We start from the raw sequence: 26,148 nt of genomic DNA, 5'->3' as shown, positions 1-26,148 counted from the left end.
CATGCTAACGGTAAAAGGTGTGCTCCAGTGGCATGCTAGCGGTAAAAGGTATGCTCCGGTGGCATGCTAACTAAAAAAGTTATGCTCCAGTGGCATGATATTGGGAAAAGGTGTGCAACGGTGGAATGCTAACGGCAGAAGGTGTGCTCCGGTGGGAACAATGGGAAAAGGTGTGCTCCGGTGGCATGCTAACGGGAAAATGTGTGCAACGGTGGCATGCTAACGGAAAAAGGTGTGCAGTGGAGGCATGCTAACGGTAAAAGGTGCGCTCCAGTGGCATGCTAGTGGTAAAAGGTATGCTCCGGTGTCATGCTAACGGAAAAAGGTATGCTCCAGTGGCATGATATTGGGAAAAGGTGTGCAACGGTGGCATGCTAACGGCAGAAGGTGTGCTCCGGTGGGAACAATGGGAAAAGGTGTGCTCCGGTGGCATGCTAACGGGAAAATGTGTGCAACGGTGGCATGCTAACGGAAAAAGGTGTGCAATGGTGGCATGCTAACGGTAAAAGGTGTGCTCCAGTGGCATGGTAATGGGAAAAGGTATGCTCCGGGGGTATGATAACGGGAAAAGGTGTCCAACGGTGGCATGCTAACAGGAGAAGGTGTGCTCCGGTGGCAACAACTGGAAAAGGTGTGCTCCGGTGGCATGCTAACGAGAAAAGGTGTGCAACAGTGGCATGCTAACTGGAAAAGGTGAGCAATGGTGGCATGCTAACGATACAAGATGTGCTCCGGTGGCATGCTAATGGGAAAAGGTGTGCTCCAGTGGCATGCTAACAGGGAAAGGTGTGCTCCGGTGGCATGCTAAAGGGAGAATGTGTGCTACTGTGGCATGCTAACAAGAAAAAGTGTGCTACAGTGGCATGCTAACGGGAAAAGGTGTGCTATGGTGGCTTGCTAACTGTAAAAGGTGTGCAATGGTGGTATGATAACGAAAAAGGTGTGCTCCGGTGGCATGCTAAAGGGAAAAGGTGTTCTCCAGTGGATGCTAACGGGGAAAGGTGTGTTCCGGTGGCATGCTAACGGGAGAAGGTGTGCTCCGGGGGCATGCTAACGGGAAAATGTGTGCTCCGGTTGCATGCTAATGGGAAAAGGTGTGCTCCGGTGACATGCTAGCGGGAAAAGGTGTGCACAGGTGGCATGCTAATGGAAAAAGGTGTACTACAGCTGCATACTAATGGGAAAAGGTGTATTACTGTGGCATGCTCACGGTAAAGGTGTGCTCTGGTGGCATGCTGATGGTAAAAGGTGTGCTCCAGTGGCATACTAACGGTAAAAGGTGTGCTCAGGTGGCATGTTAACGGTAAAAGGTGTTCTCCGTTGGCATGCTAACGGTAAAGTTGTGCTTCGGTGGCATGCTAACGATACAAGGTGTGCTCCGGTGGCATGCTAACGGGAAAAGGTGTGCTCCGGTGGCATGCTAACACGGAAAGGTGTGCTCCGGTGGCATGCTAACGTGAGAAAGTGGCATGCTAACGAGAAGAGGTGCGCTACGGTGGCATGCTAACAGGAAAAGGGGTGCTCCGGTGGCATGCTAACGATACAAGGTGTGCTTCGGTGGCATGCTAACGGGAAAAGGTGTGCTCCGGTGGCATGCTAACACGGAAAGGTGTGCTCCGGTCGCATGCTAACGAGAAGAGGTGAGCTATGGTGGCATGCTAACGGAAAAGGTGTGCTATGGTGGCATGCTAATGGTAAAAGGTGTGCTCCGGTGGCTTGCTTTCGGTTAAACGTGTGCTCCGGTGGCATGCTAGCGATACAAGATGTGCTCCGGTGGCATGCTAATGGGAAAATGTGTGCTCCGGTGGCATGCTAACAGGGAAAGGTGTGCTCCGGTGGCATGCTAACGGGAGAAGGTGTCCTACTGTGGCATGCTAACAAGAAAAGGTGTGCTACAGTGGCATGCTAACGGGAAAAGGTGTGCTATGGTGGCATGCTAATGGGAAAAGGTGTGCTATCGTGGCATGCTAACGGTAAAAGGTGTGCAACGGTGGCATGATAACGGAAAAAGGTGTGCTCCGGTGGCATGCTAACGGGAAAAGGTGTGCTCCGGTGGCATGCTACCGGAAAAAAGGATGCTCCTGTGGCATGCTAACGGGAAAATCTGTGCTCCGGTGGCATGCCAATGGAAAAAGGTATGCTACGGTGGAATGCTAATGGGAGAAGGTGTGCTCTGGTGGCATGCTAACGGTAAAAGGTGTGCTCCAGTGGCATGCTAGCGGTAAAAGGTGTGCTCTGGTGGCATGCTAACGGAAAAAGGTATGCTCCAGTGCCATGATATTGGGAAAAGGTGTGCAACGGTGGAATGCTAACGGCAGAAGGTGTGCTGCGGTGGGAACAATGGGAAAAGGTGTGCTCCGTTGGCATGCTAACGGGAAAATGTGTGCAATGGAGGCATGCTAACGGTAAAAAGTGTGCTCCGGTGGCATGCTAACGGGAAAAGGTATGCTCCGGTGGTATGATAGCGGGAAAAGGTGTGCAACGGTGGCATGCTAACAGGAGAAGGTGTGCTTCGGTGGCAACAACGGGAAAAGGTGTGCTGCGGTGGCATGCTAACGAGAAAAGGTGTGCAACGGTGGCATTCTAACGGGAAAAGGTGTGCAATGGTGGCATGCTAACGGTAAAAGGTGTGTTCCGGTGGCATGCTAACGTGAAAAGGTGTGTTCCGGTAGCATGCTAACGATACAAGATGTGCTCCGGTGGAATGCTAATGGGAAAAGGTGTGCTCCGGTGGTATGCTAACAGGGAAAGGTGTGCTCCGGTGGCATGCTAACGGGAGAAGGTGTGCTACTGTGGCATGCTAACAATAGAAGGTGTGATACAGTGGCATGCTAACGGGAAAATGTGTGCTATGGTGGCTTGCTAACGGGAAAAGGTGAGCTATGGTGGCATGCTAACTGTAAAAGGTGTGCAATGGTGGCATGATAACGGAAAAAGGTGTGCTACGGTGGCATGCTAAAGGGAAAGGGTGTTCTCCAGTGGATGCTAACGGGGAAAGGTGTGTTCCGAGGGCATGCTAACGGGAGAAGGTGTGCTCCGGTGGCATGCTAACTGGAGAAAATGTGCTCCGGGGGCATGCTAACGGGAAAATGTGTGCTCCGGTTGCATGCTAACGGGAAAAGGTGTGCTCCGGTGACATGCTAGCGGGAAAAGGTGTGCACCGGTGGCATGCTAATGGTAAAAGGTGTGCTGCAGCGGCATACTAATGGGAAAAGGTGTAATACTGTGGCATGCTCACGGTAAAGGTGTGCTCTGGTGGCATGCTGATGGTAAAAGCTGTGCTCCAGTGTCACACTAACGGTGAAAGGTGTGCTCCGGTGGCATGTTAACGGTAAGAGGTGTTCTCTGTTGGCACTCTAACGGTAAAAGGTGTGCTACGGTGGCATGCTAACGATACAAGGTGTGCTCCGGTGGCATGCTAACGGGAAAAGGTGTGCTTCGGTGGCATGCTAACACGGAAAGGTGTGCTCCGGTGGCATGCTAACGAGAAGAGGTGCGCTACGGTGGCATGCTAACGGGAAAAGGTGTGCTCCGGTGGCATGCTAACGATACAAGGTGTGCTCCGATGGCATGCTAACGGGAAAAGGTGTGCTCCGGTGACATGCTAACACGCAAAGGTGTGCTCCGGTCGCATGCTAACGTAAGAAAGTGTGCTACAATGGCATGCTAATGGGAAAAGTTGTGCTCCGGTGGCATGCTAACGGAAAAAAGTGTGCTCCTGTGGCATGCTAACGGGAAAAGCTGTGCTCCGGTGGCATGCCAATGGAAAAAGGTTTGCTACGGTGGAATGGTAATGGGAAAAGGTGTGCGCTGGTGGCATGCTAACGGTAAAAGGTGTGCTCCAGTGGCATGCTAGCGGTAAAAGGTGAAATCCGGTGGCTTGCTCACGGAAATAGGTATGCTACAGTGGCATGATATTGGGAAAAGGTGTCCAACGGTGGCATGCTAACGGCATAAGGTGTGCTCCGGTGGGAACAATGGGAAAAGGTGTGCTTCGGTGGCATGCTAATGGGAAAATGAGTGCAACGGTGGAATGCTAACGGAAAAAGGTGTGTAATGGAGGCATGCTAACGGTAAAAGGTGTGCTCCGGTGGCATGCTAAAGGGAAGAGGTATGCTCTGGTGGTATGATAGCGGGAAAAGGTGTGCAACGGTGGCATGCTAACAGGAGAAGGTGTGCTTCGCTGGCAACAACGGGAAAAGGTGTGCTCCGGTGGCATGCTAACGAGAAAAGGTGTGCAACGGTGGCATGTTAACGGTAAAAGGTGTGTTCCCGTGGCATGCTAACGTGAAAAGGTGTGTTCCGGTGGCATGCTAACGATACAAGATGTGCTCCGGTGGCATGCTAATGGGAAAAGGTGTGCTCCGGTGGTATGCTAACAGGGAAAGGTGTGCTCCGGTGGCATGCTAACGGGAGAATGTGTGCTACTGTGGCATGCTAACAATAAAAGGTGTGCTACAGTGGCATGCTAACTGGAAAATGTGTGCTATGGTGGCTTGCTAACGGGAAAAGGTGAGCTATGGTGGCATGCTAACTGTAAAAGGTGTGCAATGGTGGCATGATAACGGAAAAAGGTGTGCTCTGGTGGCATGCTAACGGGAAAAGCTGTGCTCCGGTGGCATGCCAATGGAAAAAGGTATGTTATGGTGGAATGCTAATAGGAGAAGGTGTGCTCCGGTGGCATGCTAACTGTAAAAGGTGTGCTCCAGTGGCATGCTAGCGGTAAAAGGTGTGCTCCGGTGTCATGCTAATGGAAATAGGTATGCTCCAGTGGCATGATATTGGGAAAAGGTGTGCAACGGTGGCATGCTAACGGCAGAAGGTGTGCTCCGGTGGGAACAATGGGAAAAGGTGTGCTCCGGTGGCATGCTAACGGGAAAATGTGTGCAACGGTGGAATGCTAACGGAAAAATGTGTGCAATGGAGGCATGCTAACGGTAAAAGGTGTGCTCCGGTGGCATGCTAACGGGAAGAGGTATGCTCCGGTGGTATGATAGCGGGAAAAGGTGTGCAACGGTGGCATGCTAACAGGAGAAGGTGTGCTTCGGTGGCAACAATGGGAAAAGGTGTGCTCCGGTGGCATGCTAACGTGAAAAGGTGTGTTCCGGTGGCATGCTAACGATACAAGATGTGCTCCGGTGGCATGCTAATGGGAAAAGGTGTGCTCCGGTGGTATGCTAACAGGGAAATGTGTGCTCCGGTGGCATGCTAACGGGAGAATGTGTGCTACTGTGGCATGCTAACATTAAAAGGTGTGCAACAGTGGCATGCTAACTGGAAAATGTGTGCTATGGTGGCTTGCTAACTGGAAAAGGTGAGCTATGGTGGCATGTTAACTGTAAAAGGTGGGCAATGGTGGCATGATAACGGAAAAAGGTGTGCTCCGGTGGCATGCTAAAGGGAAAAGGTGTTCTCCAGTGGATGCTAACGGGGAAAGGTGTGTTCCGGTGGCATGCTAATGTGAGAAAGTGTGCTACGGTGGCATGCCAACGAGAAGAGGTGCGCTTCGGTGGCATGCTAAAGGGAAAAGGTGTGCTCCGGTGGCATGCTAACGATAGAAGGTGTGCTCCGGTGGCATGCTAACGGGAAAAGGTGTGCTCCGGTGACATGCTAACACGCAAAGGTATGCTCCGGTCGCATGCTAACGTAAGAAAGTGTGCTACAATGGCATGCTAATGAGAAGATGTGCGCTACGGTGGCATGCAAACGGGAAAAGGTGTGCTATGGTGGCATGCTAATGTTAAAAGGTGTGCTCTGGTGGCTTCCTTTCGGTAAAATGTGTGCTCTGGTGGCATGCTAGCGATACAAGATATGCTCCGGTGGCATGCTAACGGGAAAAGTTGTGCTCCGGTGGCATGCTAACAGGGAAAGGTGTGCTCTGGTGGCATGCTAACGGGAGAAGGTGTGCTACTGTGGCATGCTAACAGGAAAAGGTGTGCTATGGTGGCATGCTAACGGTAAAAGGTGTGCAACGGTGGCATGATAACGGAAAAAGGTGTGCTCCGGTGGCATGCTAACGGGAAAAGGTGTGCAACGGTGGCATGCTAACAGGAAAAGGTGTGCTCCGGTGGCATGCTAACGGGAAAAGGTGTGCTCCGGTGGTATGCTAACGGGAAAAGGTGTGCTACTGTGGCATGCTAAAGGGAAAAGGTGAACTCCGTTGGCATGCTAACGGGAAAACTGTGTGCTACAGTGGCATGCTAACGGTAAAGGTGTGCTCCGCTGGCATGCTAACGGGAAGATGGTGTGCTACGGTGACATGCTAACGGTAAAGGTGTGCTCCAATGTCATGCTAACGCGAAAAGGGGGGCTCCGGTGGCATGCTGACGGGAGGAGGTGTCTTCCGGTGGCATGCTAATGGATAAAGGTGGGCTACAGTGGCATGCTAACGGTAAAGGTGTGCTCCGGTGGCATGCTAACGGGAAAAAGTGTGCTCCGGTTGCATGCTAACGGTAAAGGTGTGCTCCGGTGGCATGCTAACAGTAAAAGGTGTGCTCTGGTGGCATGCTAACAGTAAAAGGTGGGCTCCGGTGGCATGCTAATGGGAAAGGCAGGCTCCGGTGGCATGCTAATGGTTAAAGGTGTGCCCCGGTGGCATGCTAACGGAAAAAGGTGTGCTCCGGTGGCATGCTAACTGGGAAAGGTGTACTGCGGTGGCATGCTAACGGTAAAAGCGGGCTCCGGTGGCATGCTAATGATAAAACGTGTGCTATGGTGGCATGCTAGTGGGAAAAGGTGTGCCGTGGTGGCTTGCTAATAGTAAAGGTGTGCTCCGGTGGCATGCTAATGGTTAAAGGTGTGCTCCAGTGGCATGCTAACGGAAAAAGGTGTGCCCCGGTGGCATGCTAACGGAAAAACGTGTGCTACGGTGGCATGCTAACGGGGAAAGGTGTGCTGCGGTGGCATGCAAACAGTAAAAGCGGGCTCCGGTGGCATTCTAACGATAAAACGTGTGCTATGGTGGCATGCTAACGGGAAAAGGTGTGCTGCGGTGGCATGCTAATAGTAAAGGTGTGCTCCGGTGGCATACTAATGGTTAAAGGTGTGCTCCAGTGGCATGCTAACGGAAAAAGGAGTGCTCCGGTAGCATGCTAACGTTAAAGGTGTGCTCCGGTGGCATGCTAACGGTAAAAGGTGTGCTCCGGTAGCATGCTAGCGGTAAAAGTGTGCTCCGGTGGCATTCTAACGGTAAAAGGTGTGCTCCGGTGGCATGCTAAGGGTAAAAGGTGTGCTTTGGTAGCATGCTAACGGTAAAAGGTGTGCTCCGGTGGCATGCTAACGGGAAAAGATGTGCTCCGGTGGCATGCTAACGGGAAAATGCGTGCTGCGGTGGCATGCTCATGGTAAAGGGTGTGCTCCGGTGGCATGCTAACGGTAGAAGGAGTGCTCCGGTGGCATGATAATGAGTAAAGGTGTGCTACGGTGGCATGCTAATGGGAAAAGGTGTGCTCCGGTGGCATGCTAACGGGAAAAGGTGTGATCTGGTGGCATGCTAATGGAGAAAGGTGTGCTCCGGTGGCATGCTGACGGGAAAAGGTGTGCTCCAGTGGCATGCTAACGGGAGAAGGTTTGCTCCGGTGGCATACTAACGGGAAAAGGTGTGCTCCGGTGGCATGCTAATGGAAAGAGGTGTGCTACGGTGGCATGCTAATGGCAAAAGGTGTGTTACGGTGGCATGCTCACGGAAAAATGTGTGGTACGTTTGCATGCTCATTGTAAAAGGTGTGCTCCGGTGGCATGCTAACGGGAAAAGGCGTGCTACAGTGGCATACTCACGGGAAAGCGGTGTGCTCCGGTGACATGCTAACGGGAAAAGGTGTGCTCCTTTGGCATGCTAATGGGAAAAGGTATGCTCCAGTGGCATGCTAACAGGAAAAGGTGTGATCTGGTGGCATGCTAATAGAAAAAGTTGTACTCCGATGGCATGCTAACGGGAAAAGGTGTGCTCTGGTGGCATGCTAACGGGAAAAGTTGTGCTCCTGTGGCATGCTAACAGAAAAAGGTGTGCTACGGTGGCATGCTAATTGGGAGAGGTGTGCTACGGTGGCTTGCTAATGGTAAAGGTGTGCTCCGGTGGCATGCTAATGGTAAAAGGTGTGCTCCGGTGGCATGCTAACGGAAAGGTGTGCTCTGGTGGTTTGCTAACGGGAAAAATGTGTGCTACATTGGCATGCTAATGGTAAAGGTGTGCTCCGGTGACATGCTAATGGGAAAAAGGTGTGCTACGGTGGCATGCTAACGGCAAGGGTGTGCTCCGGTGTCATGCTAACGGGAAAAGGTGCGCTCCGGTGGTATGCTGACGGGAAAAGGTGTGCTCCGGTGGCATGCTAACGGGAAAAGGTGTGCTCTGGTGGCATGCTAACCGGGAAAGGTGTCCTCCGGTGGCATGCTAAAGGGAGAAGGTGTGCTACAGTTGTATGCTAACGGGAAAAGGTGGTCTACAGTTGCATGCTAACGGGAAAAGGTGTGCTACAGTTGCATGCTAATGGGAAAAGGTGGGCTACAGTTGCATTCTAATAGGAAAAGGTGGGCTACGGTGGCCTGGTAACGGGAGAAGCTGTGCTCCGGTGGCATGCTAAAGGTAAAACTTGTGCTCCGGTGGCATGCTAACAGTAAAGGTGTGCTCCGGTGGCATGCTAACGGGAAAAGGTGTGCTCCGGTGGCATGCTAACGGGAAAAGGTGTGCTACGGTGGCATGCTAACGGGAAAAGGTGTACTACGGTGACAAGCTAACGGTAAAGGTGTGCTCCAGTGTCATGCTAACGCGAAAAGTGTGCTCCGGTGGCATGCTGACGGGAGAAGTTGTCTTCCGGTGGCATGCTAATAGAAAGATGTGTCCTACGGTGGCATGCTAACGGGTAAAGATGGGCTACAGTGGCATGCTAACAGTAAAGGTGTGCTCCGGTGGCATGCTAACAGGAAAAGGTGTGTTCCGGTGGCATGCTAACGGAAAAGTTGTGCTCCGGTGGCATGCTAACAGTAAAAGGTGTGCTCTGGTGGCATGCTAACAGGAAAAAGTGTGCTCCGGTGGCATGCTAATGGGAAAGGCGGGCTCCGGTGGCATGCTAATGGTTAAAGGTGTGCCCCGTTGGCATGCTAACGGAAAAACGTGTGCTCCTGTGGCATGCTAACGGGGAAAGGTGTGCTGCGGTGGCATGCTAACGGTAAAGGCGGGCTCCGGTGGCATGCAAATGATAAAACGTGTGCTATCGTGGCATGCTAATGGGAAAAGGTGTGCTGCGGGGGCATGATAACGGTAAAGGTGTGCTCCGGTGGCATGCTAATGGTTAAAGGTGTGCTCCAGTGGCATGCTAATGGAAAAAGGTGTGCTCCGTTGGCATGCTAATGTTAAAGGTGTGCTCCGGTGGCATGCTAACGGGAAAAGGTGTACTACGGTGACAAGCTAACGGTAAAGGTGTGCTCCAGTGTCATGCTAACGCGAAAAGTGTGCTCCGGTGGCATGCTGACGGGAGAAGTTGTCTTCCGGTGGCATGCTAATGGAAAGAGGTGTCCTACGGTGGCATGTTAACGGGTAAAGATGGGCTACGGTGGCATGCTAACAGTAAAGGTGTGCTCCGGTGGCATGCTAACGGAAAAGTTGTGCTCCGGTGGCATGCTAACAGTAAAAGGTATGCTCTGGTGGCATGCTAACAGGAAAAAGTGTGCTCCGGTGGCATGCTAATGGGAAAGGCGGGCTCCGGTGGCATGCTAATGGTTAAAGGTGTGCCCCGTTGGCATGCTAACGGAAAAACGTGTGCTCCGGTGGCATGCTAACGGGGAAAGGTGTGCTGCGGTGGCATGCTAATGGTAAAGGCGGGCTCCGGTGGCATGCAAACGATAAAACGTGTGCTATCATGGCATGCTAACGGTAAAGGTGTGCTCCGGTGGCATGCTAATGGTTAAAGGTGTGCTCCAGTGGCATGCTAATGGAAAAAGGTGTGCTCCGGTGGCATGATAATGTTAAAGGTGTGCTCCTGTGGCATGCTAAAGGGAAAAGGTGTGCTCCAGTGGCATGCTAGTGGTAAAGGGTGTGCTCCGGTGGCATGCTAACGGTAAAGGTGTGCTCCAGTGGTATGCTAACAGGAAAAGGTGTGCTCCGGTGACATGCTAGTGGTAAAAGGTGTGCTCCGGTAGCATGCTAACGGTAAAAGGTGTGCTCCGGTGGCATGCTAAGGGGAAAAGCTGTGCTCTGGTGGCATGCTAATGGTAAAAGGTGTGCTCCGGTGGCATGCTAAGGGGAAAAGCTGTGCTCTGGTGGCATGCTAACGGTAAAAGGTATGCTCCGGTGGCATACTAACGGTAAAAGGTGAGCTCCGGTGGCATGCTAACGGGAAAAGATGTGCTCCGGTGGCATGCTAACGGGAAAATGTGTGCTACGGTGGCATGCTCATGGTAAAAGGTGTGCTCCGGTGGCATGCTAACGGAAAAAGTGTGCTACGGTGGCATGCTAACGGGAGAACATGTGGTTCGGTGGCATGCTAACTGGAAAAGGTGTGCTCCGGTGGCATGCTAATGGGAGAAGGTGTGCTTCAGTGGCATGCTAACAGGAAAAGGTGTGCTCCGGTGACATGCTAACGGGAGATGGTGTGCTACGATTACATGCTGACGGTAAAAGGTGTGCTCCGGTGGCTTGCCAACAAGAGAAGGTGTGCTACGGTGGCATGCTAACGGCAAAAGGTTTGCTCCAGTGGCATGCTAACTGAAAAAGGTGTGCTACGGTGGCATGCTAACGGGGAAAGGTGTGCTACGGTGGCATGCTAACGGTAAAGGTGTGCTCCGGTGGCATGTCAACGGGAAAAGGTGTGCTCCAATGGCATGCTAGCAAGAAAAGGTGTGCTCCGGTGGCATGCTAACGGTAAAGGTGTGCTCCGGTGACATGCTAACGGTGAAAGGTGTGCTCCCGTGGCATGCTAACGGGAAAAGGTGTGCTCCGCTGCCATGTCAATGGGAAAAGGGTGCTCCGATGGCATGCTAACGGGAAAAGGTGTGCTCCGGTGGCATGCTAATGGTAAAGGTGTGCTCCGGTGGCATGCTAACGGTCAAAGGTGTCCTCTGATGGCATGCTAACGGTAAAGGGTGTGCTCCGGTGGCATGCTAATGGTAAAGGTGTGCTTCGGTGGTATGCTAACAGGAAAAGGTGTGCTCCTGTGGCATGCTAACGGGGAAAGAAGTGCTCCGGTGGCATGCTAAACGGGAAAGGTGTCCTCCGTTGGCATGCTAAAGGGAGAAGGTGTGCTACAGTTGCATGCTAATGGGAAAAGGTGGGCTACAGTTGTATGCTAACGGGAAACAGTGTGCTACAGTTGCATGCTAACGGGAAAAGGTGTGCTACAGTTGCATGCTAATAGGAAAAGGTGGGCTACGGTGGCATGGTAACGGGAGAAGGAGTGCTCTGGTGGCATGCTAACGGTAAAACGTGTGCTCCGGTGGCATGCTAATGGTAAAGGTGTGCTCCGGTGGCATGCTAACGGGAAAAGGTGTGCTCCGGTGGGATGCTAACAGGGAAAGTTGTGCTCCGGTGGCATGCTAACGTGAGAAGGTGTGCTACTGTAGCATGCTAAAGGGAAAAGGTGTGCTCCGGTGGCATGCTAAAGGTAAAGGTGTGCTCTGGTGGCATGCTAACGGGAAAAGGTGTGGTACTGTGGCATGCTAACGGGAAAAGGTGTGCTACGGTGGCATGCTAAAGGGAAAAGGTGTTCTCCAGTGGATGATAATGGGGAAAGGTGTGTTCCGGTGGCATGCTAATGGGAGAAGGTGTGCTCCGGTGGCATGCTAACAGGAGAAAATGTGCTCCGGGGGCATGCTAACGGGAAAATGTGTGCTCCGATGGCATGCTAACAGGAAAAGGTGTGCTACGGTGACATGCTAGCGGGAAAAGATGTGCACCGGTGGCATGCTAAAGGAAAAAGGTGTGCTACAGCGGCATACTAACTGGAAAAGGTGTAATACTGTGGCATGCTCACGGTAAAGGTGTGCTCTGGTGGCATGCTGATGGTAAAAGGTGTGCTCCGGTGGCATACTAACGGTAAAAGTTGTGCTCCGGTGGCATGTTAACGGTAAAAGGTGTTTTCCGTTGGCATGCTAACGGTAAAAGGTGTGATACAGTGTCATGCTTAACGATACAAGGTGTGCTCCGGTGGCATGCTAACGGGAAAAGGTGTGCTCCAGTGGCATGCTAACACGGAAAGGTGTGATCCGGTGGCTTGCTAACGTGAGAAAGTGTGCTCCGGTGGCATGCTAACGAGAAGAGGAGCGCTACGGTGGCATGCTAACGGGAAAAGGTGTTCTCCGGTGGCATGCTAACGATACAAGGTGTGCTCCGGTGGCATGCTAACGGGAAAAGGGGTGCTCCGGTGGCATGCTAATACGGAAAGGTGTGCTCCGGTGGCATGCTAAAGTGAGAAAGAGTGCTACGGTGGCATGCTAACGAGAAGAGGAGCGCTACGGTGGCATGCTAATGGGAAAAGGTGTGCCATGGTGGCATGCTAACAGTAAAAGGTGTGCTCCGGTGGCTTGCTTTTGGTAAAAGGTGTGCTCCGGTGGCATGCTAACGATACAAGATGTGCTCCGGTGGCATGCTAACGGGAAAAGGAGTAATACTGTGGCATGCTCACGGTAAAGGTGTGCTCTGGTGGCATGTTAATGGTAAAAGGTGTTCTCCGTTGGCATGCTAACGGTAAAAGGTGTGATACGTTGTCATGCTTAACGATACAAGGTGTGCTCCGGTGGCATGCTAACGGGAAAAGGTGTGCTCCAGTGGCATGCTAACAAGGAAAGGTGTGCACCAGTGGCATGCTAACGTGGGAAAGTGTGCTACGGTGGCATGCTAACGAGAAGAGGAGCGCTACGGTGGCATGCTAACGGGAAAAGGTGTGCTCCGGTGGCATGCTAACGATACAAGGTGTGCTCCGGTGGCAAGATAACGGGAAAAGGTGTGCTCCGGTGGCATGCAAACACGGAAAGGTGTGCTCCGGTGGCATGCTAACGTGAGAAAGTGTGCTACGGTGGCATGCTAACGAGAAGAGGTGCGCTATGGTGGCATGCTAACGGGAAGAGGTGCGCTATGGTGGCATGCTAACAGTAAAAGGTGTGCTCCGGTGGCTTGCTTTCGGTAAAAGGTGTGCTCCGGTGGCTTGCTTTCAGTAAGAGGTGTGCTCCGGTGGCATGCTAACGATACAAGATGTGCTCCGGTGGCATGCTAACGGGAAAAGGTGTGCTCCGGTGGCATGCTAACAGGGAAAGGTGTGCTCCGGTGGCATACTAACGGTAAAAGGTGTGCTCCGGTGGCATGTTAACGGTAAAAGGTGTTCTCCGTTGGCATGCTAACGGTAAAAGGTGTGCTACGGTGGCATGCTAACGATACAAGGTGTGCTCTGGTGGCATGCTAACGGGAAAAGGTGTGCTCCGATGGCATGCTAACACGGAAAGGTGTGCTCCGGTGGCATGCTAACGTGAGAAAGTGTGCTACGGTGGCATGCTAATGAGAAGAGGTGCGCTACGGTGGCATGCTAACGGGAAAGGTGTGCTCCGGTGGCATGCTAACGATACAAGGTGTGCTCCGGTGGCATGCTAACGGGAAAAGGTGTGCTCCGGTGACATGCTAACACGGAAAGGTGTGCTCCGGTCGCATGCTAACGTAAGAAAGTGTGCTACAATGGCATGCTAACGAGAAGAGGTGCGCTACGGTGGCATGCAAACGGGAAAAGGTGTGCTATGGTGGCATGGTAACTGTAAAAGGTGTGCTCTGGTGGCTTCCTTTCGGTAAAATGTGTGCTCTGGTGGCATGCTAGCGATACAAGATGTGCTCCGGTGGCATGCTAACGGGAAAAGGTGTGCTCCGGTGGCATGCTAACAGGGAAAGGTGTGCTCCGGTGGCATGCTAACGGGAGAAGGTGTGCTACTGTGGCATGCTAACAAGAAAAGGTGTGCTACAGTGGCATGCTAACTGGAAAAGGTGTGCTATGATGGCATGCTAAAGGGAGAAGGTGTGCTCCAGTGGCATGCTAACAGGAGAAAATGTGCTCCGGGGGCATGCTAACGGGAAAATGTGTGCTCCGGTTGCATGCTAACGGGAAAAGGTGTGCTCCGGTGACATGCTAGCGGGAAAAGGTGTGCACCGGTGGCATGCTAATGGAAAAAGGTGTGCTACAGCGGCATACTAATGGGAAAAGGTGTAATACTGTGGCATGCTCATGGTAAAGGTGTGCTCTGGTGGCATGCTGATGGTAAAAGGTGTGCTCCAGTGGCATACTAACGGTAAAAGGTGTGCTCCGGTGGCATGTTAACGGTAAAAGGTTTTCTCCGTTGGCATGCTAACGGTAAAAGGTGTGCTACGGTGGCATGCTAACGATACAAGGTGTGCTCTGGTGGCATGCTAACAGGAAAAGGTGTGCTCCGGTGGCATGCTAACACGGAAAGGTGTGCTCCGTTCGCATGCTAACGTAAGAAAGTGTGCTACAATGGCATGCTAACGAGAAGAGGTGCGCTACGGTGGCATGCAAACGGGAAAAGGTGTGCTATGGTGGCATGCTAACGGTAAAACGTGTGCTCTGCTGGCTTCCTTTCGGTAAAATGTGTGCTCTGGTGGCATGCTAGCGATACAAGATGTGCTCCGGTGGCATGCTAATGGGAAAAGGTGTGCTCCGGTGGCATGCTAACAGGGAAAGGTGTGCTCCGGTGGCATGCTAACGGAAGAAGGTGTGCTACTGTGGCATGCTAACGGTAAAAGGTGTGCTACGGTGGCATGCTAACGATACAAGGTGTGCTCTGGTGGCATGCTAACGGGAAAAGGTGTGCTCCGATGGCATGCTAACACGGAAAGGTGTGCTCCGGTGGCATGCTAACGTGAGAAAGTGTGCTACGGTGACATGCTAATGAGAAGAGGTGCGCTACGGTGGCATGCTAACGGGAAAGGTGTGCTCCGGTGGCATGCTAACGATACAAGGTGTGCTCCGGTGGCATGCTAATGGGAAAAGGTGTGCTCCGGTGACATGCTAACACGGAAAGGTGTGCTCCGGTCGCATGCTAACGTAAGAAAGTGTGCTACAATGGCATGCTAACGAGAAGAGGTGCGCTACGGTGGCATGCAAACGGGAAAAGGTGTGCTATGGTGGCATGGTAACTGTAAAAGGTGTGCTCTGGTGGCTTCCTTTCGGTAAAATGTGTGCTCTGGTGGCATGCTAGCGATACAAGATGTGCTCCGGTGGCATGCTAACGGGAAAAGGTGTGCTCCGGTGGCATGCTAACAGGGAAAGGTGTGCTCCGGTGGCATGCTAACGGGAGAAGGTGTGCTACTGTGGCATGCTAACAAGAAAAGGTGTGCTACAGTGGCATGCTAACTGGAAAAGGTGTGCTATGATGGCATGCTAACGGGAGAAGGTGTGCTCCAGTGGCATGCTAACAGGAGAAAATGTGCTCCGGGGGCATGCTAACGGGAAAATGTGTGCTCCGGTTGCATGCTAACGGGAAAAGGTGTGCTCCGGTGACATGCTAGCGGGAAAAGGTGTGCACCGGTGGCATGCTAATGGAAAAAGGTGTGCTACAGCGGCATACTAATGGGAAAAGGTGTAATACTGTGGCATGCTCATGGTAAAGGTGTGCTCTGGTGGCATGCTGATGGTAAAAGGTGTGCTCCAGTGGCATACTAACGGTAAAAGGTGTGCTCCGGTGGCATGTTAACGGTAAAAGGTTTTCTCCGTTGGCATGCTAACGGTAAAAGGTGTGCTACGGTGGCATGCTAACGATACAAGGTGTGCTCTGGTGGCATGCTAACAGGAAAAGGTGTGCTCCGGTGGCATGCTAACACGGAAAGGTGTGCTCCGTTCGCATGCTAACGTAAGAAAGTGTGCTACAATGGCATGCTAACGAGAAGAGGTGCGCTACGGTGGCATGCAAACGGGAAAAGGTGTGCTATGGTGGCATGCTAACGGTAAAACGTGTGCTCTGCTGGCTTCCTTTCGGTAAAATGTGTGCTCTGGTGGCATGCTAGCGATACAAGATGTGCTCCGGTGGCATGCTAATGGGAAAAGGTGTGCTCCGGTGGCATGCTAACAGGGAAAGGTGTGCTCCGGTGGCATGCTAACGGAAGAAGGTGTGCTACTGTGGCATGCTAACAAGAAAAGGTGTGCTACAGTGGCATGCTAACTGGAAAAGGTGTGCTATGATGGCATGCTAATGGTAAAATGTGTGCTATGGTGGCATGCTAACGGTAAAAGGTGTGCAACGGTGGCATGATAACGGTAAAAGGTGTGCTCCGGTGGCATGCTAACGGGAAAAGGTGTGCAACGGTGGCATGCTAACAGGAAAAGGTGTGCTCCGGTGGCATGCTAACGGGAAAAGGTGTGCTCCGGTGGCATGCTAACGGGAAAAGGTGTGCTCCGGTGGCATGCTAACGGAAAAGGTGTGCTCCGGTGGCATGCTGATGGTAAAAGGTGTGCTCCGGCGGCATGCTAACGGTAAAAGGTGTTCTCCGTTGGCATGCTAACAGTTAAACGTGTGCTCAGGTGGCACGCTAACGATGCAAGGTGTGCTCTTGTGGCATGCTAACGGGAAAAGGTGTACTCCGGTGGAATGCTGACAGGGAAAGTTGTGCTCCGGCGGCATGCTAACGTGAGAAGGTGTGCTACTGTAGCATGCTAACGGGAAAAGGTGTGCTCCAGTGGCATGCTAAAGGTAAAGGTATGCTCTGGTGGCATGCTAACGGGAAAAGGTGTGGTACTGTGGCATGCTAACGGGAATAGGTGTGCTACGGTGGCATGCTAAAGGGAAAAGATGTTCTCCAGTGGATGCTAACCGGGAAAGGTGTGTTCCGGTGGCATGCTAATGGGAGAAGGTGTGCTCCGGTGGCATGCTAACAGGAGAAAATGTGCTCCGGGGGCATGCTAACGGGAAAATGTGTGCTCCGGTGGCATGCTGATGGTAAAAGGAGTGCTCCAGTGGCTTACTAATGGTAAAAGGTGTGCTCCGATGGCATGTTAACGGTAAGAGGTGTTCTCCGCTGGCATGCTAACGGTAAAAGGTGTGCTACGGTGGCATGCTAACGATACAAGGTGTGCTCCGGTGGCAAGATAATGGAAAAAGGTGTGCTCCGGTGGCATGCAAACACGGAAAGGTGTGCTCCGGTGGCATGCTAACGTGAGAAAGTGTGCTACGGTGGCATGCTAACGAGAAGAGGTGCGCTATGGTGGCATGCTAACGGGAAGAGGTGTGCTATGGCGGCATGCTAACAGTAAAAGGTGTGCTCCTGTGGCTTGCTTTCGGTAAAAGGTGTGATCCGGTGGCATGCTAACGATACAAGATGTGCTCCGGTGGCATGCTAACAGGAAAAGGTGTGCTCTGGTGGCATGCTAACGGGAAAAGGGGTGCTCTGGTGGCATGCTAACGGTAAAAGGTGTGCTCCAGTGGCATGCTAGCGGTAAAAGGTGTGCTCCGGTGGCATGCTAACTAAAAAAGTTATGCTCCAGTGGCATGATATTGCGAAAAGGTGTGCAACGGTGGAATGCTAACGGCAGAAGGTGTGCTCCGGTGGGAACAATGGGAAAAGGTGTGCTCCAGTGGCATTCTAACGGGAAAATGTGTGCAACGGTGGCATGCTAACGGAAAAAGGTGTGCAATGGAGGCATGCTAACGGTAAAAGGTGCGCTCCAGTGGCATGCTAGTGGTAAAAGGTATGCTCCGGTGTCATGCTAATGGAAAAAGGTATGCTCCAGTGGCATGATATTGGGAAAAGGTGTGCAACGGTGGCATGCTAACGGCAGAAGGTGTGCTCCGGTGGAAACAATGGGAAAAGGTGTGCTCCGGTGGCATGCTAACGGGAAAATGTGTGCAACGGTGGCATGCTAACGGAAAAAGGTGTGCAATGGTGGCATGCTAACAGTAAAAGTGTGCTCCAGTGGCATGCTAATGGGAAAAGGTATGCTCCGGGGGTATGATAACAGGAAAAGGTGTCCAACGGTGGCATGCTAACAGGAGAAGGTGTGCTCCGGTGGCAACAACTGGAAAAGGTGTGCTCCGGTGGCATGCTAACGAGAAAAGGTGTGCAACAGTGGCATGCTAACGGGAAAAGGTGAGCAATGGTGGCATGCTAACGATACAAGATGTGCTCCGGTGGCATGCTAATGGGAAAAGGTGTGCTCCAGTGGCATGCTAACAGGGAAAGGTGTGCTCCGGTGGCATGCTAAAGGGAGAATGTGTGCTACTGTGGCATGCTAACAAGAAAAAGTGTGCTACAGTGGCATGCTAACGGGAAAAGGTGTGCTATGGTGGCTTGCTAACTGTAAAAGGTGTGCAATGGTGGTATGATAACGAAAAAGGTGTGCTCCGGTGGCATGCTAAAGGGAAAAGGTGTTCTCCAGTGGATGCTAACGGGGAAAGGTGTGTTCCGGTGGCATGCTAACGGGAGAAGGTGTGCTCCGGGGGCATGCTAACGGAAAATGTGTGCTCCGGTTGCATGCTAATGGGAGAAGGTGTGCTCCGGTGGCATGCTAACAGGAGAAAATGTGCTCCGGGGGCATGCTAACGGGAAAATGTGTGCTCCGGTGGCATGCTGATGGTAAAAGGTGTGCTCCAGTGGCTTACTAATGGTAAAAGGTGTGCTCCGATGGCATGTTAACGGTAAGAGGTATTCTCCGCTGGCATGCTAACGGTAAAAGGTGTGCTACGGTGGCATGCTAACGATACAAGGTGTGCTCCGGTGGCAAGATAACAGAAAAAGGTGTGCTCCGGTGGCATGCAAACACGGAAAGGTGTGCTCCGGTGGCATGCTAACGTGAGAAAGTGTGCTACGGTGGCATGCTAATGAGAAGAGGTGCGCTATGGTGGCATGCTAACGGGAAGAGGTGTGCTATGGTGGCATGCTAACAGTAAAAGGTGTGCTCCTGTGGCTTGCTTTCGGTAAAAGGTGAGCTCCGGTGGCATGCTAACGATACAAGATGTGCTCCGGTGGCATGCTAACGGGAAAAGGTGTGCTCTGGTGGCATGCTAACAGGGAAAGGTGTGCTCCGGTGGCATGCTAACGGAAGAAGGTGTCCTACTGTGGCATGCTAACAAGAAAAGGTGTGCTCCGGTGGCATGCTAACGGAAAAAGGTGTGCTCCGGTGGCATGCTGATGGTAAAAGGTGTGCTCCGGCGGCATGCTAACGGTAAAAGGTGTTCTCCGTTGGCATGCTAACAGTTAAACGTGTGCTCAGGTGGCATGCTAACGATACAAGGTGTGCTCTTGTGGCATGCTAACGGGAAAAGGTGTACTCCGGTGGAATGCTGACAGGGAAAGTTGTGCTCCGGTGGCATGCTAACGTGAGAAGGTGTGCTACTGTAGCATGCTAACGGGAAAAGGTGTGCTCCAGTGGCATGCTAAAGGTAAAGGTGTGCTCTGGTGGCATGCTAACGGGAAAAGGTGTGGTACTGTGGCATGCTAACGGGAATAGATGTGCTACGGTGGCATGCTAAAGGGAAAAGGTGTTCTCCAGTGGATGCTAACGGGGAAAGGTGTGTTCCGGTGGCATGCTAATGGGAGAAGGTGTGCTCCGGTGGCATGCTAACAGGAGAAAATGTGCTCCGGGGGCATGCTAACGGGAAAATGTGTGCTCCGGTGGCATGCTGATGGTAAAAGGTGTGCTCTAGTGGCTTACTAATGGTAAAAGGTGTGCTCCGGTGGCATGTTAACGGTAAGAGGTGTTCTCCGTTGGCATGCTAATGGTAAAAGGTGTGCTACGGTGGCATGCTAACGATACAAGGTGTGCTCCGGTGGCAAGATAACGGAAAAAGGCGTGCTCGGGTGGCATGCAAACACGGAAAGGTGTGCTCCGGTGGCATGCTAACATGAGAAAGTGTGCTACGGTGGCATGCTAACGAGAAGAGGTGCGCTATGGTGGCATGCTAACGGGAAGAGGTGTGCTATGGTGGCATGCTAACAGTAAAAGGTGTGCTCCTGTGGCTTGCTTTCGGTAAAAGGTGTGCTCCGGTGGCATGCTAACGATACAAGATGTGCTCCGGTGGCATGCTAACGGGAAAAGGTGTGCTCCGGTGGCATGCTAACAGGGAAAGGGGTGCTCCGGTGGCATGCTAACGGGAGAAGGTGTCCTACTGTGGCATGCTAACAAGAAAAGGTGTGCTACAGTGGTATGCTAACGGGAAAAGGTGTGCTATCGTGGCAAGCTAACGGTAAAAGGTGTGCAACGGTGGCATGATAACGGAAAAAGGTGTGCTCCGGTGGCATGCTAACGGGAAAAGGTGTGCAACGGTGGCATGCTAACAGGAAAAGGTGTGCTCCGGTGGCATGCTAACGGGAAAAGGTGTGCTCCGGTGGCATGCTAACGGAAAAAAGTGTGCTCAGGTGGCATGCTAACGGGAAAAGCTGTGCTCCGGTGGGATGCCAATGGAAAAAGGTATGCTACGGTGGAGTGCTAATGGGAGAAGGTGTGCTCTGGTGGCATGCTAACGGTAAAAGGTGTGCTCCAGTGGCATGCTAGCGGTAAAAGGTATGCTCCGGTGGCATGCTAACTAAAAAAGTTATGCTCCAGTGGCATGATATTGGGAAAAGGTGTGCAACGGTGGAATGCTAACGGCAGAAGGTGTGCTCCGGTGGGAACAATGGGAAAAGGTGTGCTCCGGTGGCATGCTAACGGGAAAATGTGTGCAACGGTGGCATGCTAACGGAAAAAGGTGTGCAATGGAGGCATGCTAACGGTAAAAGGTGCGCTCCAGTGGCATGCTAGTGGTAAAAGGTATGCTCCGGTGTCATGCTAACGGAAAAAGGTATGCTCCAGTGGCATGATATTGGGAAAAGGTGTGCAACGGTGGCATGCTAACGGCAGAAGGTGTGCTCCGGTGGGAACAATGGGAAAAGGTGTGCTCCGGTGGCATGCTAACGGGAAAATGTGTGCAACGGTGGCATGCTAACGGAAAAAGGTGTGCAATGGTGGCATGCTAACGGTAAAAGGTGTGCTCCAGTGGCATGGTAATGGGAAAAGGTATGCTCCGGGGGTATGATAACGGGAAAAGGTGTCCAACGGTGGCATGCTAACAGGAGAAGGTGTGCTCCGGTGGCATGCTAACGAGAAAAGGTGTGCAACAGTGGCATGCTAACTGGAAAAGGTGAGCAATGGTGGCATGCTAACGATACAAGATGTGCTCCGGTGGCATGCTAATGGGAAAAGGTGTGCTCCAGTGGCATGCTAACAGGGAAAGGTGTGCTCCGGTGGCATGCTAAAGGGAGAATGTGTGCTACTGTGGCATGCTAACAAGAAAAAGTGTGCTACAGTGGCATGCTAACGGGAAAAGGTGTGCTATGGTGGCTTGCTAACTGTAAAAGGTGTGCAATGGTGGTATGATAACGAAAAAGGTGTGCTCCGGTGGCATGCTAAAGGGAAAAGGTGTTCTCCAGTGGATGCTAACGGGGAAAGGTGTGTTCCGGTGGCATGCTAACGGGAGAAGGTGTGCTCCGGGGGCATGATAACGGGAAAATGTGTGCTCCGGTTGCATGCTAATGGGAAAAGGTGTGCTCCGGTGACATGCTAGCGGGAAAAGGTGTGCACAGGTGGCATGCTAATGGAAAAAGGTGTACTACAGCTGCATACTAATGGGAAAAGGTGTATTACTGTGGCATGCTCACGGTAAAGGTGTGCTCTGGTGGCATGCTGATGGTAAAAGGTGTGCTCCAGTGGCATACTAACGGTAAAAGGTGTGCTCAGGTGGCATGTTAACGGTAAAAGGTGTTCTCCGTTGGCATGCTAACGGTAAAGTTGTGCTTCGGTGGCATGCTAACGATACAAGGTGTGCTCCGGTGGCATGCTAACGTGAGAAAGTGTGCTACGGTGGCATGCTAATGAGAAGAGGTGCGCTATGGTGGCATGCTAACGGGAAGAGGTGTGCTATGGTGGCATGCTAACAGTAAAAGGTGTGCTCCTGTGGCTTGCTTTCGGTAAAAGGTGAGCTCCGGTGGCATGCTAACGATACAAGATGTGCTCCGGTGGCATGCTAACGGGAAAAGGTGTGCTCTGGTGGCATGCTAACAGGGAAAGGTGTGCTCCGGTGGCATGCTAACGGGAGAAGGTGTCCTACTGTGGCATGCTAACAAGAAAAGGTGTGCTACAGTGGTATGCTAACGGGAAAAGGTGTGCTATGGTGGCATGCTAATGGGAAAAGGTGTGCTATCGTGGCAAGCTAACGGTAAAAGGTGTGCAACGGTGGCATGATAACGGAAAAAGGTGTGCTCCGGTGGCATGCAAACGGGAAAAGCAGTGCAACGGTGGCATGCTAACAGGAAAAGGTGTGCTCCGGTGGCATGCTAACGGGAAAAGGTGTTCTCCGGTGGCATGCTAACGGGAAAAGGTGTGCTCCGGTGGCATGCTAACGGAAAAAGGTGTGCTCCGGTGGCATGCTGATGGTAAAAGGTGTGCTCCGGCGGCATGCTAACGGTAAAAGGTGTTCTCCGTTGGCATGCTAACAGTTAAACGTGTGCTCAGGTGGCATGCTAACGATACAAGGTGTGCTCTTGTGGCATGCTAACGGGAAAAGGTGTACTCCGGTGGAATGCTGACAGCGAAAGTTGTGCTCCGGCGGCATGCTAACGTGAGAAGGTGTGCTACTGTAGCATGCTAACGGGAAAAGGTGTGCTCCAGTGGCATGCTAAAGGTAAAGGTGTGCTCTGGTGGCATGCTAACGGGAAAAGGTGTGGTACTGTGGCATGCTAACGGGAATAGATGTGCTACGGTGGCATGCTAAAGGGAAAAGGTGTTCTCCAGTGGATGCTAACGGGGAAAGGTGTGTTCCGGTGGCATGCTAATGGGAGAAGGTGTGCTCCGGTGGCATGCTAACAGGAGAAAATGTGCTCCGGGGGCATGCTAACGGGAAAATGTGTGCTCCGGTGGCATGCTGATGGTAAAAGGTGTGCTCTAGTGGCTTACTAATGGTAAAAGGTGTGCTCCGGTGGCATGTTAACGGTAAGAGGTGTTCTCCGTTGGCATGCTAACGGTAAAAGGTGTGCTACGGTGGCATGCTAACGATACAAGGTGTGCTCCGGTGGCAAGATAACGGAAAAAGGTGTGCTCGGGTGGCATGCAAACACGGAAAGGTGTGCTCCGGTGGCATGCTAACATGAGAAAGTGTGCTACGGTGGCATGCTAACGAGAAGAGGTGCGCTATGGTGGCATGCTAACGGGAAGAGGTGTGCTATGGTGGCATGCTAACAGTAAAAGTTGTGCTCCTGTGGCTTGCTTTCAGTAAAAGGTGTGCTCCGGTGGCATGCTAACGATACAAGATGTGCTCCGGTGGCATGCTAACGGGAAAAGGTGTGCTCCGGTGGCATGCTAACAGGGAAAGGGGTGCTCCGGTGGCATGCTAACGGGAGAAGGTGTCCTACTGTGGCATGCTAACAAGAAAAGGTGTGCTACAGTGGTATGCTAACGGGAAAAGGTGTGCTATCGTGGCAAGCTAACGGTAAAAGGTGTGCAACGGTGGCATGATAACGGAAAAAGGTGTGCTCCGGTGGCATGCTAACGGGAAAAGGTGTGCAACGGTGGCATGCTAACAGGAAAAGGTGTGCTCCGGTGGCATGCTAACGGGAAAAGGTGTGCTCCGGTGGCATGCTAACGGAAAAAAGTGTGCTCAGGTGGCATGCTAACGGGAAAAGCTGTGCTCCGGTGGGATGCCAATGGAAAAAGGTATGCTACGGTGGAGTGCTAATGGGAGAAGGTGTGCTCTGGTGGCATGCTAACGGTAAAAGGTGTGCTCCAGTGGCATGCTAGCGGTAAAAGGTATGCTCCGGTGGCATGCTAACTAAAAAAGTTATGCTCCAGTGGCATGATATTGGGAAAAGGTGTGCAACGGTGGAATGCTAACGGCAGAAGGTGTGCTCCGGTGGGAACAATGGGAAAAGGTGTGCTCCGGTGGCATGCTAACGGGAAAATGTGTGCAACGGTGGCATGCTAACGGAAAAAGGTGTGCAATGGAGGCATGCTAACGGTAAAAGGTGCGCTCCAGTGGCATGCTAGTGGTAAAAGGTATGCTCCGGTGTCATGCTAACGGAAAAAGGTATGCTCCAGTGGCATGATATTGGGAAAAGGTGTGCAACGGTGGCATGCTAACGGCAGAAGGTGTGCTCCGGTGGGAACAATGGGAAAAGGTGTGCTCCGGTGGCATGCTAACGGGAAAATGTGTGCAACGGTGGCATGCTAACGGAAAAAGGTGTGCAATGGTGGCATGCTAACGGTAAAAGGTGTGCTCCAGTGGCATGGTAATGGGAAAAGGTATGCTCCGGGGGTATGATAACGGGAAAAGGTGTCCAACGGTGGCATGCTAACAGGAGAAGGTGTGCTCCGGTGGCATGCTAACGAGAAAAGGTGTGCAACAGTGGCATGCTAACTGGAAAAGGTGAGCAATGGTGGCATGCTAACGATACAAGATGTGCTCCGGTGGCATGCTAATGGGAAAAGGTGTGCTCCAGTGGCATGCTAACAGGGAAAGGTGTGCTCCGGTGGCATGCTAAAGGGAGAATGTGTGCTACTGTGGCATGCTAACAAGAAAAAGTGTGCTACAGTGGCATGCTAACGGGAAAAGGTGTGCTATGGTGGCTTGCTAACTGTAAAAGGTGTGCAATGGTGGTATGATAACGAAAAAGGTGTGCTCCGGTGGCATGCTAAAGGGAAAAGGTGTTCTCCAGTGGATGCTAACGGGGAAAGGTGTGTTCCGGTGGCATGCTAACGGGAGAAGGTGTGCTCCGGGGGCATGATAACGGGAAAATGTGTGCTCCGGTTGCATGCTAATGGGAAAAGGTGTGCTCCGGTGACATGCTAGCGGGAAAAGGTGTGCACAGGTGGCATGCTAATGGAAAAAGGTGTACTACAGCTGCATACTAATGGGAAAAGGTGTATTACTGTGGCATGCTCACGGTAAAGGTGTGCTCTGGTGGCATGCTGATGGTAAAAGGTGTGCTCCAGTGGCATACTAACGGTAAAAGGTGTGCTCAGGTGGCATGTTAACGGTAAAAGGTGTTCTCCGTTGGCATGCTAACGGTAAAGTTGTGCTTCGGTGGCATGCTAACGATACAAGGTGTGCTCCGGTGGCATGCTAACGTGAGAAAGTGTGCTACGGTGGCATGCTAATGAGAAGAGGTGCGCTATGGTGGCATGCTAACGGGAAGAGGTGTGCTATGGTGGCATGCTAACAGTAAAAGGTGTGCTCCTGTGGCTTGCTTTCGGTAAAAGGTGAGCTCCGGTGGCATGCTAACGATACAAGATGTGCTCCGGTGGCATGCTAACGGGAAAAGGTGTGCTCTGGTGGCATGCTAACAGGGAAAGGTGTGCTCCGGTGGCATGCTAACGGGAGAAGGTGTCCTACTGTGGCATGCTAACAAGAAAAGGTGTGCTACAGTGGTATGCTAACGGGAAAAGGTGTGCTATGGTGGCATGCTAATGGGAAAAGGTGTGCTATCGTGGCAAGCTAACGGTAAAAGGTGTGCAACGGTGGCATGATAACGGAAAAAGGTGTGCTCCGGTGGCATGCAAACGGGAAAAGCAGTGCAACGGTGGCATGCTAACAGGAAAAGGTGTGCTCCGGTGGCATGCTAACGGGAAAAGGTGTTCTCCGGTGGCATGCTAACGGGAAAAGGTGTGCTCCGGTGGCATGCTAACGGAAAAAGGTGTGCTCCGGTGGCATGCTGATGGTAAAAGGTGTGCTCCGGCGGCATGCTAACGGTAAAAGGTGTTCTCCGTTGGCATGCTAACAGTTAAACGTGTGCTCAGGTGGCATGCTAACGATACAAGGTGTGCTCTTGTGGCATGCTAACGGGAAAAGGTGTACTCCGGTGGAATGCTGACAGCGAAAGTTGTGCTCCGGCGGCATGCTAACGTGAGAAGGTGTGCTACTGTAGCATGCTAACGGGAAAAGGTGTGCTCCAGTGGCATGCTAAAGGTAAAGGTGTGCTCTGGTGGCATGCTAACGGGAAAAGGTGTGGTACTGTGGCATGCTAACGGGAATAGATGTGCTACGGTGGCATGCTAAAGGGAAAAGGTGTTCTCCAGTGGATGCTAACGGGGAAAGGTGTGTTCCGGTGGCATGCTAATGGGAGAAGGTGTGCTCCGGTGGCATGCTAACAGGAGAAAATGTGCTCCGGGGGCATGCTAACGGGAAAATGTGTGCTCCGGTGGCATG

This window comes from Phyllobates terribilis, unplaced genomic scaffold (genome assembly GCF_046119375.1).
Source record: "Phyllobates terribilis strain yellow unplaced genomic scaffold, ASM4611937v1 Scaffold_8__6_contigs__length_399053987, whole genome shotgun sequence".
Taxonomy (NCBI): domain Eukaryota; kingdom Metazoa; phylum Chordata; class Amphibia; order Anura; family Dendrobatidae; genus Phyllobates; species Phyllobates terribilis.
The sequence above is the reverse complement of the archived record's forward strand: the minus strand, read 5'-3'. Positions refer to the sequence as shown.